The following is a 15064-nucleotide window of genomic DNA, read 5'->3' as shown; positions in this document are numbered from 1 at the left end:
GGCCAGACTTGGACCAGAAAGGAGATATGATGGAGATCTGGAAGCAACATGTAAATAATCCATAGAGTTCTATATAACAAACTATTTGTTTGCCGTTCTGACTATAGGTGTTGCCATTGGCTCACATATGACATGCCATCATCCAGCCATTTTGGCAGAAATGAAGGTGCTTCATGTAGAAAATATCTTCTAAGTCTAATGCAGAAGTGAAATTATACAAATATTTATTTAAAAGGAAATTAGTAGCCACAGATCAGTAGGTTTGTTTTATTTTTGCACTGATATTTATTTATTAATTTTTTCTTGCTGAGCTTAATTTTAAAAAATCTTGTGTAGAGAAGTTCAATGCAATTTAATTAGCAGGAACATGCATTTATTACAGAGAAAGTATTAAGAAAACAAAGAAAAGGACTGCTGGGAGAATTTATTTTGGTAATTCCACCCAGAGGGCTAAGGTTAAAGATTCAATTTATACTCACAGGAATGAAGCAGTGACTAGAGGAGGCAGAGGGACTTTGTTAGCAAGTGGTAAAAATAATCCATGCAAAATAGTCAAATTTGTTTGGAACTGGAACTAGAAAATATCAGCAGAAAATAGAGCATTGGAAAAAAAAAAACAATCATCCATTTTGCAGTTAGGAATAGATAAACACAATATTTAGCATCATATTGTAAGAAGTATACAAAATAAAATGAGAGCAAAGAATTTAACTTGTGTGTGTTGTAGATTGTGAAGAATCTACCAAAGAGAGAACATTAATTGAAACTTGGAGAACTTCTTGGCCTTTCCTTGCTATACTGATGCAGTAGATGGTAATATTCTAGCTACAAAGATGAGCATATTCAACAATATGGGGGGTCATAGAAGGTTCAGAAATGCTTTGAAAAGAGAGTAAACTGAGGAACATTTTCTGGTATGCAGTAAATGGTGATGGTCTGGGAGATAGGTGGATGGTGATGAGGAAGGGTGAGTAAATTAGAGGGTTGATTCTATAGTGATTTCTTAGGGTTATCTGGAGAAAGACTCTTATAACTAAACTAAGAGTGTTGGATGGAGGAGAATCACCAAATGTATCCAAAGTAGCAAAATGATCATAGCTTATAATATTTTAACCCATGGCAGATTCATGTTGATGTATGGCAAAACCAATACAATATTGTAAAGTAAAAAACAAAACAAAACAAAAAACATAAAATAGACTAGTGTAGGAAGGGGGGAAAATGCTGCAAAAGATACAACTCTATCTGAAGCTTATATTAATAAAAGCATTAAAAATCATAAGAAAGATTGGAGGTTGATATTTGAAGATTAATAATTTAAAAGGGAAAAAGAAAATGAGAAAATTATGGCCTATGCAGTTATAGGAAAAGTTGAGATTAAAGAAAAGGAAGTATAGAGTTATAAGTGGAATATGTAGAACCAGAATTCAATTAAAAGTATATCACAAAAGGTTAATAGAGTCATAAGGCTAAGGATACTGACTTAAAAAGGAAAGAAAGAAAGGAAAAAAAGGAATCAAGCCACTAGAGAAATTCTGGAAGTATAGAAATGTCTTAACTATCAAGGAATAATCACTGCTTCTAAAGGAAATGTAGGAAAAGAAACACAGATTTTTCTCTAATATGCATAAATGGAGGTGTATCTCAAAATAAATGTGAAAGTGAATTTGTATCAGATATGATTGATGCCTCTTTCACTTTTATTTTATTTTTTTTAAGTATGTAGGTGAATTTAGCTGTATCTTGAAGAAAGTGTACCTACTCTGAACCTATGCTTTAGCTCTAACCAAATTGTTGATCCTTAATTATATATTTTTTTCATCACAGGCTCAAATTATTTGTTGAACTTATACCTGGCATTTTGACTTAGTTTGTTTATTCTCACACACGTCATAAAATATTCTTTAATACTGCATGACATTTGACTTCTTGTTTGGATTGTGATTTATTTAACCTTTTCCAAATTTTTGGGCTTTTGTACAGTGTCCCAATTTTGACATTATACAAAAAAGCTGATGAACATTTAAATGGAACAGTCTAAGGCATTTTTTTTCAGGGTAATTTTCTTGAAGTGGAATTACTGAACCAAGGAATTATTGTTGTTCAGTCACCAAGTCGTGTCTGACTCTCTGCAACCCCACGGACTGCAGCACGCCAGGCTTCTCTGTCCATTGGATTCTGCAGGCAAGAATACTGGAGTGGGTTGCCATGCCTTCAAGGGAATCTTCCCAACTCAGGGATCAAACCTGCGTCTCTAATGTCTCCTGCATTAGAAGGTGGGCTCTTTACCTTTAGTGCCACAAGCAGCACACCAGGCTTCCCTTTGCTGCCGCTGCTACTGCTAAGTCACTTCAGTCGTGTATGACTCTGTGCGACCCCATAGACCGCAGCCCACCAGGCTCCCCCGTCCCTGGGATTCTCCAGGAGAGAACACCGGAGTGGGTTGCCATTTCCTTCTCCAGTGCATGAAAGTGAAAAGTGAAAGTGAAGTCGCTCAGTTGTGTCCGACTCTTAGCGACCCCATGGACTACAGCCCACCAGGCTCCTCCATCCATGGGATTTTCCAGGTAAGAATACTGGAGTAGGGTGCCATTGCCTTCTCCCAGGCTTCCCTTTAAATCTTTGCAAATATGATGCCTAAAGGCCCTCCTAAAATACACTATATTTCATGTCCTTAGCAGTGTATGAGAAAGTTCATTTCATTATATGCATACAAATGCTTAATATTCCCTTATTGTTACATAGCATATTTTTCTTACATTAAACACTTTATGAAACTAAATGATGTTGTATATTTCTGGAAAGATCAGTCTACACAAGTGGGCAAAAGGGCATTCACTGAGCCAAGAGGCTAAGTTGAACTTTCTCACTGCTTCTCCAGCAAGAGTGGGAAGAGCTTCAATCTGTCCTGTCTAGAAATTCAGACACACACTGCTGTGTATGTCCAGCCTGCTCTATGGTGATAGCCTGGAACTGGCTTTAGACACTTAAGAGGGCATTTGTAACATCCAGAGGTTTACGCTTTACAGTGTCCTCAGTAGATTTACTGTGAGTCAAATACTTATCAAAAGAGGGTAGCAGAGCCATCAGGAAAACAGGTTTTGGGGTCTGACAATTATAGTTCAGGAGCAAGACCCATCATTTTACTATTAATAGCTATTTGACCTTGAGCAAAATGTTCACCCTCCCCTCTCAAGATCTCATTTTCTTCAGTATTCATTGGGCATGAACCACTACTTTATTAGGTGATGGTGAAAATAAATGAAATAATATATATAAAGCTCTCATCTTGCATGGCACACAGCAAGTGCCTCGAAATGACAGTCTCTATTCTTTTTAGATGTTTTTAGTATTTAAACTACAACCAATATAATGTGTGTAGTGCCCTTATGAAACAAGTGATCTAATGTTTCATGCCTTTTCACTTGCAAGAGTCACTCACCTCCAAATCACATTACAAACAATGAAGATAAGAAATGTTTATTTGTCTCAATGGTGTTCAGTATTTCTTGATTGCTTTTCTTATGTAAGGGATCTTGTCGGAGTCATGACAGGAGTCTAATCAAGGCTCTTTTAGGGATTATTTTTGTTCCTGTTCTAGAATAGGACTAATAGAGACAGGCAAAATAATATTACTAATTAAGTTAATTATGCTTAGTCACTTAATCACAAGGAACATAAATTTATCTTCACATTGCATGAACCTAGAAGCTGTTTACTGGAAACAACATATTTCTCACTTGAAATTAAGAAACTTGAAGGCAAAAAGCATTTGAGGTTTTGTCTGGACACATTTCTCTCTGATGTGATTTTAATAGAACAAGTCTGTCAAGAATAAGGCCATAGCACTCTGTCTGTTAATGCAACAATTTCTAACAGTGAAGAGGTTCAGTTGGATATATTTCATTATCCTTACAAATTAGAAGGAGCTGTTTGGGCCTGCATGGAAATGCTGATGGCATTAGGAGCCATCCATGAGGCTGATCAATTGAACTTCATAGTTACAGACGTTAGGAAACTTACTCTGCCAGCAGTCCTGGCATCTTTATGCCAGATTTTCAAATTGGCACACTTGATTACAGCACACTTTCTTTAAAACTTGATATTTATCCTTCTTGTGTTCTGTTTCCACAGTACAGATGGGAGGGCAAGCTACATCACCGAATAATGTAGCAATGTTAAAGATAAATGTTTGTAGCAGTTTTCAAGAGGGTGACAATACAGTGAAATTATATAAATAACAGTCTTCTAGTGGATGGCATACTGGAAGTGCCCCCAAATGACAGCTGCTATTATTTTGAGATGTTTTGAATATTTAAATGGCACACTACATAATATATTTGTTATTTTTATAAAACAAGCAATTTAACATTTGGTTGCCAGTCACAAACAATTCAGATAAAATCAATCTCAAAAATGCAGAAAGGGGGAAATTATAGGGAATTGAATTGACTATTGCCTTCTCCTTAGGTCTCTGTGATTGAGGAATATGGGTTTTTTTGTTTGTTTTGCTTCTTTTCTTCATTTCATTCAGTTCAGTTCAGTTCAGTTGCTCAGTCGTGTCCGACTTTTTGCCACCCCATGAATCCCAGCATGCCGGGCCTCCCTGTCCATCACCAACTCCCGGAGTTCACTCAAACTCATGTCCATCAAGTCAGTGATGCCATCCAGCCATCTCATTCTGTCATCCCCTTCTCCTCCTGCCCCCAATCCCTCCCAGCATCAGGGTTTTTTCCAATGAGTCAACCCTTCGCACGAGATGGCCAAAATACTGGAGTTTCAGCTTTAGCATCAGTCCTTCCAAAGAAATCCCAGGGCTGATCTCCTTCACAATGGACTGGTTGGATCTCCTTGCAGTCCAAGGGACTCTCAAGAGTCTTCTCCAACACCACAGTTCAGAAGCATCGATTCTTTGGTGCTCAGCTTTGTTCACAGCCCAACTCTCACATGCATACATGACCACTGGAAAAACCATAGCCTTGACTAGATGGACCTTTGTTGGCAAAGTAACGTCTCTGCTTTTGAATATGCTATCTAGGTTGGTCATAACTTTCCTTCCAAGGAGTAAGTGTCTTTTAATTTCATGGCTGTAGTCACCATCTGCAGTGGTTTTGGATCCCCAAAAAACAAAGTCTGATACTGTTTCCACTGTTTCCCCATCTATTTCCCATGAAGTGATGGGCCCGGATGCCATGATCTTCATTTTCTGAATGTTGAGCATTAAGCCAACTTTTTCACTCTCCTGTTTCACTTTCATCAAGAGGCTTTTTAATTCCTCTTCACTTTCTGCCATAAGGGTGGTGTCATCTGCATATCTGAGGTTATTTGTTTCATTAGCTATAACCTATTAAGGAATTTTGTTTTTGGTGAGTCTCTCCTCCATAATATGAGATCAATTTGGAAAGAAAAGTTTATGAACAGATGTATTATTTCCTGACTGAACTTAAAAGCTATTTTTCTGTGTAATAAAGTTTGTGAATAAATTCAATCTTTATTGAATATAAAGCATGTTTATCTGTACCTCTGGCAATATATTTAACACCAACTCAGCTATATGTTGCTGAAATTTTATTAAGCAAAAAGAAAGTGAAGTTGCTCAGTTGTGTCCGACTCTTTGTGACCCCATAGACTGTAGCCTACCAGGTTCCACAGTCCATGGGATTTCCCAGGAAAGAATACTGGAGTGGGTTGCCATTTCCTTCTCCAGGAGATCTTCCCGACCCAGGGACTGAAGCCGGGTCTCCTGCATTACAGGCAGACACTTTGCCGTCTGAGCCACCAAGGAAATCCCAAAGGAAAATATAAATTTGGGCTGGAAGACACATTTTGATCTTTTTTTCCAGGATTCTTTAGACTCTTGTGGAGTGAACTGGGCAGGGCATATTTTCCATAAGGCAAATGTGTTGGCTGAATTGTGGCTCAGGTTAAGGTATCACTATCTTCCTTCAGGCCACTATGTTAGACATCTCCAAAAGGAATATGTATTCCATGTGTGACTAATGCATTTCTAATTAAGATGATTAAATTACTAACATTTCAAAGAGAGTTTAATAAGTGCTTGAGCTGGCATTTTAAAGTTCATTATTGTCTGATTTTAAGTTAACAGACTGTACTAAGAAGCATATTGCTACTGATTTAATTTAAATTGATACTAGTAATACTCAGATTCACCTAACTCATTTCTCACTTGTGTGACCTTGAGCATTTTGTTTAACCACTTAAGCCTTGTATTTTTTCAACAGCAAACTGGTAAAAATAATATTATTCCTAGAATGGCAATTTTGAGTAGTAAATCAAATCAAATAATATAACATGCTTTACCTAGTGCCAAATTATGTACTCACCATGATATGTGGTGATGGGGAAAAAGTATCTTTACCTTTGTGCATTTAAAACATTTTTCAAGCAATTCTCTGAGATAAAGTTTACAGTATTGTGAAAATAAGAAAGAGAAGCAAAGACAAAAAGGAGCATTATAGAAACATGGCCGCTGGTTCTCTTCGAGCAACTCTGTGATCTTTATTACCACTAGGCTAAAGGATAAGACCCTGATGCTGGGAAAGATTGAGGGCAGGAGAAGAAGGGGTAACAGAGGATGAGATGGTTAATACATCACTGACACAATGGACCTGAGTTTAAGCAAACTCTGGGAGACAGCGAAGGAGAGGGAATCCTGGCATGCTGTAGTCCATGGGGTTGCAAGGAGTCAGACACGACTTAGTGACTGAATCACAACAAATGGATAAGAGGCAGGGGAGGTGGAGATAAAGTTCCGTCATGCACCAATCATGTTTGAAGTGAGTTCCTTCTGTACATTCTTCTTCTTTTTTTTCCCCAGAGTTCTAGGACTTTTAATTTGTCCCAAAATTGCTGAAGCAAAAATCAATAAAACATTCTGCTTTCCTTTACAACCCCCCAATGGAAAAAACAAAAAACTCCATAGGAAAAAAATGGCTTTGTATACGGGAAGAAACAATATAAGTTCAAAATTTACAGATAAGGGTTAGCTCTTTCACTCACCTCTAAAAAATTTATACGAATATCCAGTCAACACCAACAGGGTTATCTCCCTTGAAATGTTATCTATATGGATTTCCAAGTAGCCCACAGGGCTGTATACTATCTTGGAATGTCCTCAGAAGGCTCTGTCATTGATCAGGTAACAGAGTAAAAACCCAAGTCCTTTGTTTCAAATGGAAGAGGGAGAGACAGAAGAAATTATTCAAACTTCATTTTCTTTCCTTGTGGCTTGTGGTTGCCTCCTCCTCCTCTGCCTCCTCGGAAGCCTCCTCAGACTTCAAAGCCTCCCTGGCCTCTGTCACCAACTCTGCCTCTGCCACCTCTGCCACCACCTCGGCCTCCAAAGCCACCTCTGCCTCCTCCTTGGCCACCAAAGCCGTCTTCACCCTTAGGTTTGGCCCAGTCCAAAGTGACTTTGCTTCCATCAATTTCACCATCTTTCATGGTCTCCTTGGCAGCATTGTCTATCTTCCTCACTGTTGAAGTCTACAAAACCAAACCCTTTGGAGGATCCAGTCTCTCAGTGACTATCCTGGCTCAAATAGAGCCATCAAATGACTAACGTCTCTTCTGTGGTATCCTCAGAGTGACCTTTGACAAACAATTTTTGATGGCTGGCTTCTTAGATTCAGTGATCCCCTGGGTTCTTGCAACTCCAGTCTTCTGGCTCTGCCCTCAATTTCCCTTTTATTACATGAATTTAAAGCTTCTTTTACATCTTCAAATGAAGCAAATTCTATAAATGCATACCCTTTAGATTTGCTATTCTGATTCTGCGGCATCTTGATATGAGTTGCCCTCTCAAATACTTCCTAAAGAGTTTCTTCCATTGCACTTTAGGAGAGGTTGCTTAAAACCAGGGTTTTTAATTCACCACTCCAAGTGTGATTCTTTCCACCTCTATGGTCTTGACTTTGACCTTTCTCTCCAGTGTAGGACAGAGAAAATGGATCGCCCATCTATCTCTGTTCCCCGCTTTTCTTCCAAGTTTTTTTTCTCATCAGCTTCTGTCTTAAATTCAATATAAGCAATTCCTTTACTCTTTCCACCCTTGCTGACTAATCTGATCTCCACAGCATCTTCAAACACTTCTTTTAAATCATCCTGAGTAACTTTGCAAGGCAGATTTTTAGCCAAAAGTGTTCTCGCATTGCAATTTTTCTTACTGTCTTTTCCCTTTGGTTTTCCTAGTTTAATTTTGTTGCCAAAGACTTTAAAACTAGTGAGTTCCAAGGTTTTTTCCAGGTCTTCAGCAGATTCAAAATCCACATAGCCAAATTTCCTAGACACACCAATTCTGACATCGGCAACAGCAAGATCATTTTTAGCAAAAAGGTCACTGATACCTGTTTTCAAGAGCAGATTTATTGAAGTTCAGGTTTCCAACAAAGAGATTGAAAGACGTAGTTGGTTCTGTGCCTTCTACTTTTTGTTTCTTGGCTTCAGGAGCTGCTTTTTTTTGGCCATTTCCTTCTTTCCTTTTCAGGTGCTTCTTTGACAGGCTCTTCTTCCTCTTCCTCCTCATCTTCCTCCTCCTCTTCATCATTGTCATCCTCTTCCTCCTCCTCTTCATCTTCATCTTCAGCAGTGCTCTTGGCCTTCACAGGAACAGCTTTTGCTGGAGCTTTCTTTCCTTTGGCTGATACAATCTCTATAGGTTCTTCTTCAGAGTCACCCTCCTCCTCCTCCTCATCCTCATCATCTGTGGCAGGAGCAGCACCAAAAGCAGCTGCTTTCCTCAGTGCTGGCTCATCCTCTTCTTCATCATCTTTGTCTTCCTCTTCACTGTCATCTTCATCTTCCTCATCACTGTCTTCTTTCTTGGCATTCTTGCCATTCTTTGCTCCCTTGGCTGGAGCAGCTGCTCCCTTCTTACCAGCGGTTGCTACCAAAGCTTTGCTTGGGGTGGCTCCCTTTTTTGGCAGGCATTACTACTGCTTTGGCAGGTGTAACTGTCTTCTTGGCTAGCATAGCCACTGCCTTTTTTTGCCAGGGGTGACAACTGCTTTCTTTGCCCGTGAGGCAACTGCAAACTTTTTTTGTTGGGGAAGCCATCATCTTCTTTGCTGGAGTTGTGGTAGCCTTCTTGCCTTTTTTTTTTTTTTTTTTTTTGAGGTATAACAACCTCTTCTCCACTTCTCTCATCCTATTGATCTTCTGACGTTTGCTCATCTTTACTGTCTTCTTCGGGGAGGAGCCATTTTCTTGGAGTCACCTTGATTTTTACCAGCCTTTGCAAGCTTAAAGCTCAGCATTCAGAAAACTAAGATCATGGCATCCGGTCCCATCACTTCATGGCAAATACATAAGGAAACAGTGGAAACAGTGGCTGACTTTATTTTTCTGGGCTCCAAAATCACTGCAGATGGTGACTGCAGCCATGAAATTAAAAGAAACTTGCTCCTTGGAAGGAAAGTTATGACCCACCTAGACAGCATTAATATGTACATAATTTGGCACTAGGTAAAGCATGTTATATTATTTGATTTGATTTACTACTCAAAATTGCCATTCTAGGAATAATATTATTTTTACCAGTTTGCTGTTGAAACAAAAAGCAGAGACATTACTTTGCCAACAAAAGCCCATCTAGTCAAGGCTATGGTTTTTCCAGTGGTCATGTATAGATGTGAGAGTTGGACTGTGAAGAAGGCTGAGTACCAAAGAATTGATGCTTTTGAACTGTGGTGTTGGATAAGACTCTTGAGAGTCCCTTGAACTGCAAGGAGATCCAACCAGTCCATCCTAAAGGAGATCAGTCCTGGGTGTTCATTGGAAGGACTGATGTTGAAGCTGAAACTCCAATACTTTGGCCACCTAATGCGGAGAGCTGACTCATATGAAAAGACCTTGATGCTGGGAAAGATTGAGGGCAGGAGGAGAAGGAGACGACAGAGGATGAGATGGTTGGATGGCATCACTGACACAATGGACATGGGTTTGGGTGGACTCCAGGAGTTAGTGATGGGCAGGGAGGTCTGGCGTACTATGGTTCATGGGGTTGCAAAAAGTCGGACACGACTGACTGACTGAACTGAACTGAACTGAACTGCGAGCTCTACCATAATGGCGGCTTATGATGGCGGAGTGTGTGGCGAGAGAGTGGCGCAAACGAGCCCGGAGGACCCTAAGCACCATCGATGGCAGCCAATGATCCCTAAGTGCTTAAGCTTGGCTGCCAGCTAGCACTCGAGACTGAAGTGAAAGACAGCCTGCCCTGTAATTGCCTCTGGCAAGGTGACGATGGCCCTTCTGTACATTCTTTAAACATTGAAAACAAAAGCCGGACAGAAATGGTAAAAATAGATCACAATCCAGATTCTAGCTATTATATTAAAAAAAAAAATTGCTATCACTGGCTCACAAATGAGAACTTCCATTAGTAAATCATCCTACTTTTTGCTTTTGCAAGGATTAATTTTGCAATTTTAACTGATGCTGCCTCATTTTCTTTCTCCAATACTTCTGGGTAGAATTAAACTTTCAAGGTCCAGTGAAAGTGGCTGAAGTTTCATTATCTTTAATGTCTCATCAAATTATTTACCTTGCCAGGCATTTGCCACCCACTTTTCTTCTGGAATTTCAATTCAAATTTACTTTAAAGAACAAGTGTGTTGCCCTCACTGATGAGAAACCCATGTTTGCAGTAAACAAAAGAGAGAAACATGAAAACTCATTAGAAAAATAGAATTTATTTTTGTAATGCCATTTAGGGTGTGATAGATTTGATGGAGAGGCGCTATGAGAATATACAAGCATGTAAATCCAATTTGTAGATGGAGTAATCACCATCTCCTCAAAGATTCTTCCTCTCATCTGCTGAATTATGGCACCACATCTGTCTTGCCTCTGGTGTGAAAAGTGAAAGTGAAAGTATCTCAGTCGTGTCCAACTCTTTGCGACCCCATAGACTGTAGAGTCCATGGAATTCTCCAGGCCAGAATACTAGAGTGGGTAGACTTTCCCTTATCCAGGGGATCTTCCCAACCCAGGGATCGAACCCAGGTCTCCTGCTTTGCAGGCATGAAATTCACTTGCAAATGTTTCAAGTACTTACATTGGTTTTAAGGTAGTCTACTTCTTTTGAGGATGGGAATTGTCTTCTATTATTTTATATTTATTTTCAGTCTCTCAGCCGGAAGTGAACTGAGGATGTTGTCTTGGGATATGATGAATAGGCATAAAATAAGCATGTGGTCCATATTCTCATGTTCTTTCCTTACTCTGTCCATTCCTATCCCCATTACCAAGTGCCTAAAGCACACCTCAGGAAACAGTTCACAAATCGCTAACCTGGGGCTCGTTAGGATAGTGGTGCCTAGGAAGTTTAAAAATCATTAGTGTGATTTCCCACAACACTTTAATATTAAACCCTCTATCAGTTGTGTATGACTCAGACCCCGTGGACTATAGCCCCTCAGGCTCCTCTGTCTATGGGATTCTCCAGGCAAGAGTACTGGAGTGGGTTGTCATTCCCTTCTCCAGGGGATCTTCCCGACCCAGGGATTGAGCCCTGGTCTTCTGCATTGCAGGCGTACTCTACCATCCAAGCCACCAGGGAAGCCCCCTATACTTTAATATTATATGGTATTTAATACAGATATTGAATAATTTTTATACTATTTTATAAGACTGCTGCTGCTGCTAAGTCACTTCAATTGTGTCTGAGTCTGTGTGACCCCATAGACGGCAGCCCACCAGGCTCCTCCATTCCTGGGATTCTCCAGGCAAGAATACTGGAGTGGGCTACCATTTCCTTCTCCAATGCATGCATGAATGCTAAGTTGCTTCAGTCATGTCCAACTGTGTGTGACCCTGTGAACAGCAGACCACCAGGCTCCTCCATCCACAGGATTCTCCAGGTAAGAATACTGGAGTGGGTTGCCATGTCCTTCTCCAACTTTATAAGACTGCTTTATGCTAAACATAGTGCAGGAAACTCAGGACACAAAATGATAGTAATTATAATTTCAGGTAAATTCACTCAATTATAATGTATTTCAGACAATTTCTCCTAAGTAGGTAATGAAGGGTAGTTTGAGGTTGTCAAGGATGATATATCATGTGAAGAAGATGGTCTCTGGGTTCAAAGAGACCTGGGACAAATGTGTGTTTCTCCATTAGCAACCTTGTTAAATTATCCTATGTGAAGTTCAGCTGGCAATCCTGTAAAATGTCGATAATGATAATGACATTTATACACAGGATTCAGTAGGACAGGGCTATCAATCACCTTTCCTTGGCGAGAACTGCAAAATCCACAGAATTACCTTCTTGGTTTTATTTGTGGTCTCCAGAGCAGTGGCAAATGCATCATCACAGTGATATGGCCAAATGAACATTATCTCCAGGGCTCACTCACTCCCACAGAAGCCCTAAGAAGGGTATTCATATTACAATCCAGATTCTACTTGTTACCAGGCAAAGGGAATATGAGAAAAAAGGCAATGTAAACACATGCGCAGATCGTTGCCTTATTCAAATATCCCATTAAAAACAATAGTACAGTTATAAAAATAAATGCACCACAAATCAAAAAGCACAGGAGAAGAGAGCATGTAAAAAAGAACAGTACATTTTTCGAGGTTGGGAATACAGACTAGAGAACCGACATGTGAACACGGGAGTGCGGGGTGGGGGTGTAGCGGGGAGAAGAGGGGTGGGCTGAACTGGGAGATTAGATTTGACATAAATACACTACTGATGTAAAATAGCTAGCCAGTGAGAATCTGTGGTGTAGCACAGGGAGCTCAGCTCGGTGCTCTGTGATGACTTAGAAGGGTGGGATGGTGGGTGGTGAGAGGGAGCGGATATATGTATGCATAGAGCTGATCGACTTCATTGTACAGCAGAAACTGACACAACCTTGTAAAGCAATTAGACTTCAAGCATTTTTCTTTTAAATAAATAAAATAGAAAATAAAAATTGGGGAAGCAGATGTATTAGCAGTAAAAGGCTTCACAGAACTGAGAAAGCTGGAATCCACGGCCAGGAAAAGGCAATGTAATTTAGCAGCAAGATAATTTACAGGGCAGAGCTCTTAAGGGCTAAGGAGTTAGAAACTCCATAAACCTCAGGATGTGGTAGAGGATGGGGCAAAAACTAGGATGCTTATTACACATTTCCTTAAGAAATGCATAGATTTCTTCAATGAAGTTTCTTTTTTTTTTTCACCTGTTCTAATAGACAACTATTACCTCTCTCATAAAGACGGAAAGTTTCTTCTCTGCATAAATAGAACTAGAGAGAAAAAGGACACAATAAAGGATAGGGACTAACCTTTCTTATTAAAAACAGGAATTACATTGAAGTGCATATACTTTAGATCTCTTTCACTATTTTTCTTCCTGCTGCTGCTAAGTCGCTTCAGTCATGTCTGACTCTGTGCGACCCCATAGACAGCAGCCCACCAGGCTCCCCCATCCCTGGGATTCTCCAGGCAGGAACACTGGAGTGGGGTGCCATTTCTTTCTCCAATGAATGAAAGTGAAAAGTGAAAGTGAAGTCGCTTAGCCATGTCTGACTTAGCGACCCCATGGACTGCAGCCCACCAGGCTCCTCCATCCATGGGATTTTCTAGGCGAGAGTACTGGAGTGGGGTGCCATTGCCTTCTTCATTTCTCTTCCTAAGGACCCTGAAATATATTTTTCTTTGGAAAAATCAAATGCCTAAAGAAAATATCTATATGGATTAATTTTTTGACAGAAGTCCAGCAAAACATTTGGGTCCTTACTCAGTCTCCTTCGGTTAGGTCCATCAATTGACAAGCTCTTTCTCCAGAACACACAGATGATAATTTGTATCTTAGTACCTGAAAAAAAAAAGAAAGATTTGAAAAAGAGAGAGAGAGAGCTAATTTGTGGAAAAGAAAGCATGAAAGAAATGATAATATTCTCTGGGAGAAAAAAAGAAAATCTTGCACTAATAATACAACCACTAGATGCTCTTTCTTTTTAAGAGAAAAAGTTATTAAATGTCACTCCTGTTATCCATACAAATGTAAAAAATATAAACATGAGGAAATCTTTCAGAAAGAACAGGTAGAACTGGCCAGAAAAGAAAATGTAGAAAAAAAGGCAAGAAAATTAGGAGATCATTCCAGGAGGACCCAACATCCAAATAATAAGAATTCCGGAAGGAAAACAAACAGGATTTTTCTGAGGAGGACCTCATCTAGGACCACTATACGCATCTTCACATTTGAGCAGACCCTGCCATGCAGAGAGTGACATGTGGCTTCCTGAAACACTTCAATTCCATTATCAGACCTCAAGACAGCACTGGTGTTTCAGTTTAATCTTCTAACAGGTGTCAAGAACAAACCCCAGTATAAGGGAGATGACTTCTAATCCCATCAGCATGGATCAGTGGGGTTACATAGAGTGGGACCAGACCCATCTTCTACAGATCTCATTGTCTCTATCAATGAGTTAACAAGAACCCCAGAACTTAACTCTTCCCTTTGCTCCCAAATCCTGGGTCTCCTGCTATTATATGCCTTGAAGTCATAACGATTTATAAATATATTTATATTCTATTCCATAGTCCATACTATTGACTATACTATAGAAAGTGAAAATCACTCAGTTGTGTCTGACTCTTTTTGATCCCTTGGACTGTAGCCCACCAGGCTCCTCTGTCCATAGGATTCTTCAGGCAAGAACACTGGAATGGGTTGCCGTTCCCTTCCCCAGGGGAATCTTCCTGACCCAAGCATAGAACCTGTGTCCAGTGGGTGGGATTTGATCCTCTTTCTGTCCACATAATTCCATTATGTGTTCTCTGCTGCTGCTGCTGCTAAGTCGCTTCAGTCGTGTTCGACTCTGTGCGACCTCATAGACGGCAGCCCACCAGGCTCCCCCGTCCCTGGGATTCTCCAGGCAAGAACACTGGAGTGGGTTGCCGTTTCCTTCTGCATGAAAGTGGAAAGTGAAAGTGAAGTCGCTCAGTCGTGTCGCACTCTTAGTGACCCCATGGACTGCAGCCTACCAGGCTCCTCCGTCCGTGGGATTTTCCAGGCAAGAGTACTGGAGTGGGGTGCC

The 15064-nt window shown here is 40.2% G+C and overlaps 1 pseudogene; it reads right to left on the bottom strand.

Annotated features, from left to right (window-relative positions):
• Window positions 1-7218: 7218 nt before the first annotated feature.
• LOC102405818 lies at window positions 7219-9275 on the bottom strand (annotated as a pseudogene).
• Between the last annotated feature and the right edge of the window lie 5789 nt (window positions 9276-15064).

Source organism: Bubalus bubalis, chromosome 10 (genome assembly GCF_019923935.1).
Source record: "Bubalus bubalis isolate 160015118507 breed Murrah chromosome 10, NDDB_SH_1, whole genome shotgun sequence".
NCBI lineage: Eukaryota > Metazoa > Chordata > Mammalia > Artiodactyla > Bovidae > Bubalus > Bubalus bubalis.
Note: the sequence above shows the minus strand (reverse complement) of the source record. Positions and strands in the feature narration are given on the sequence as shown.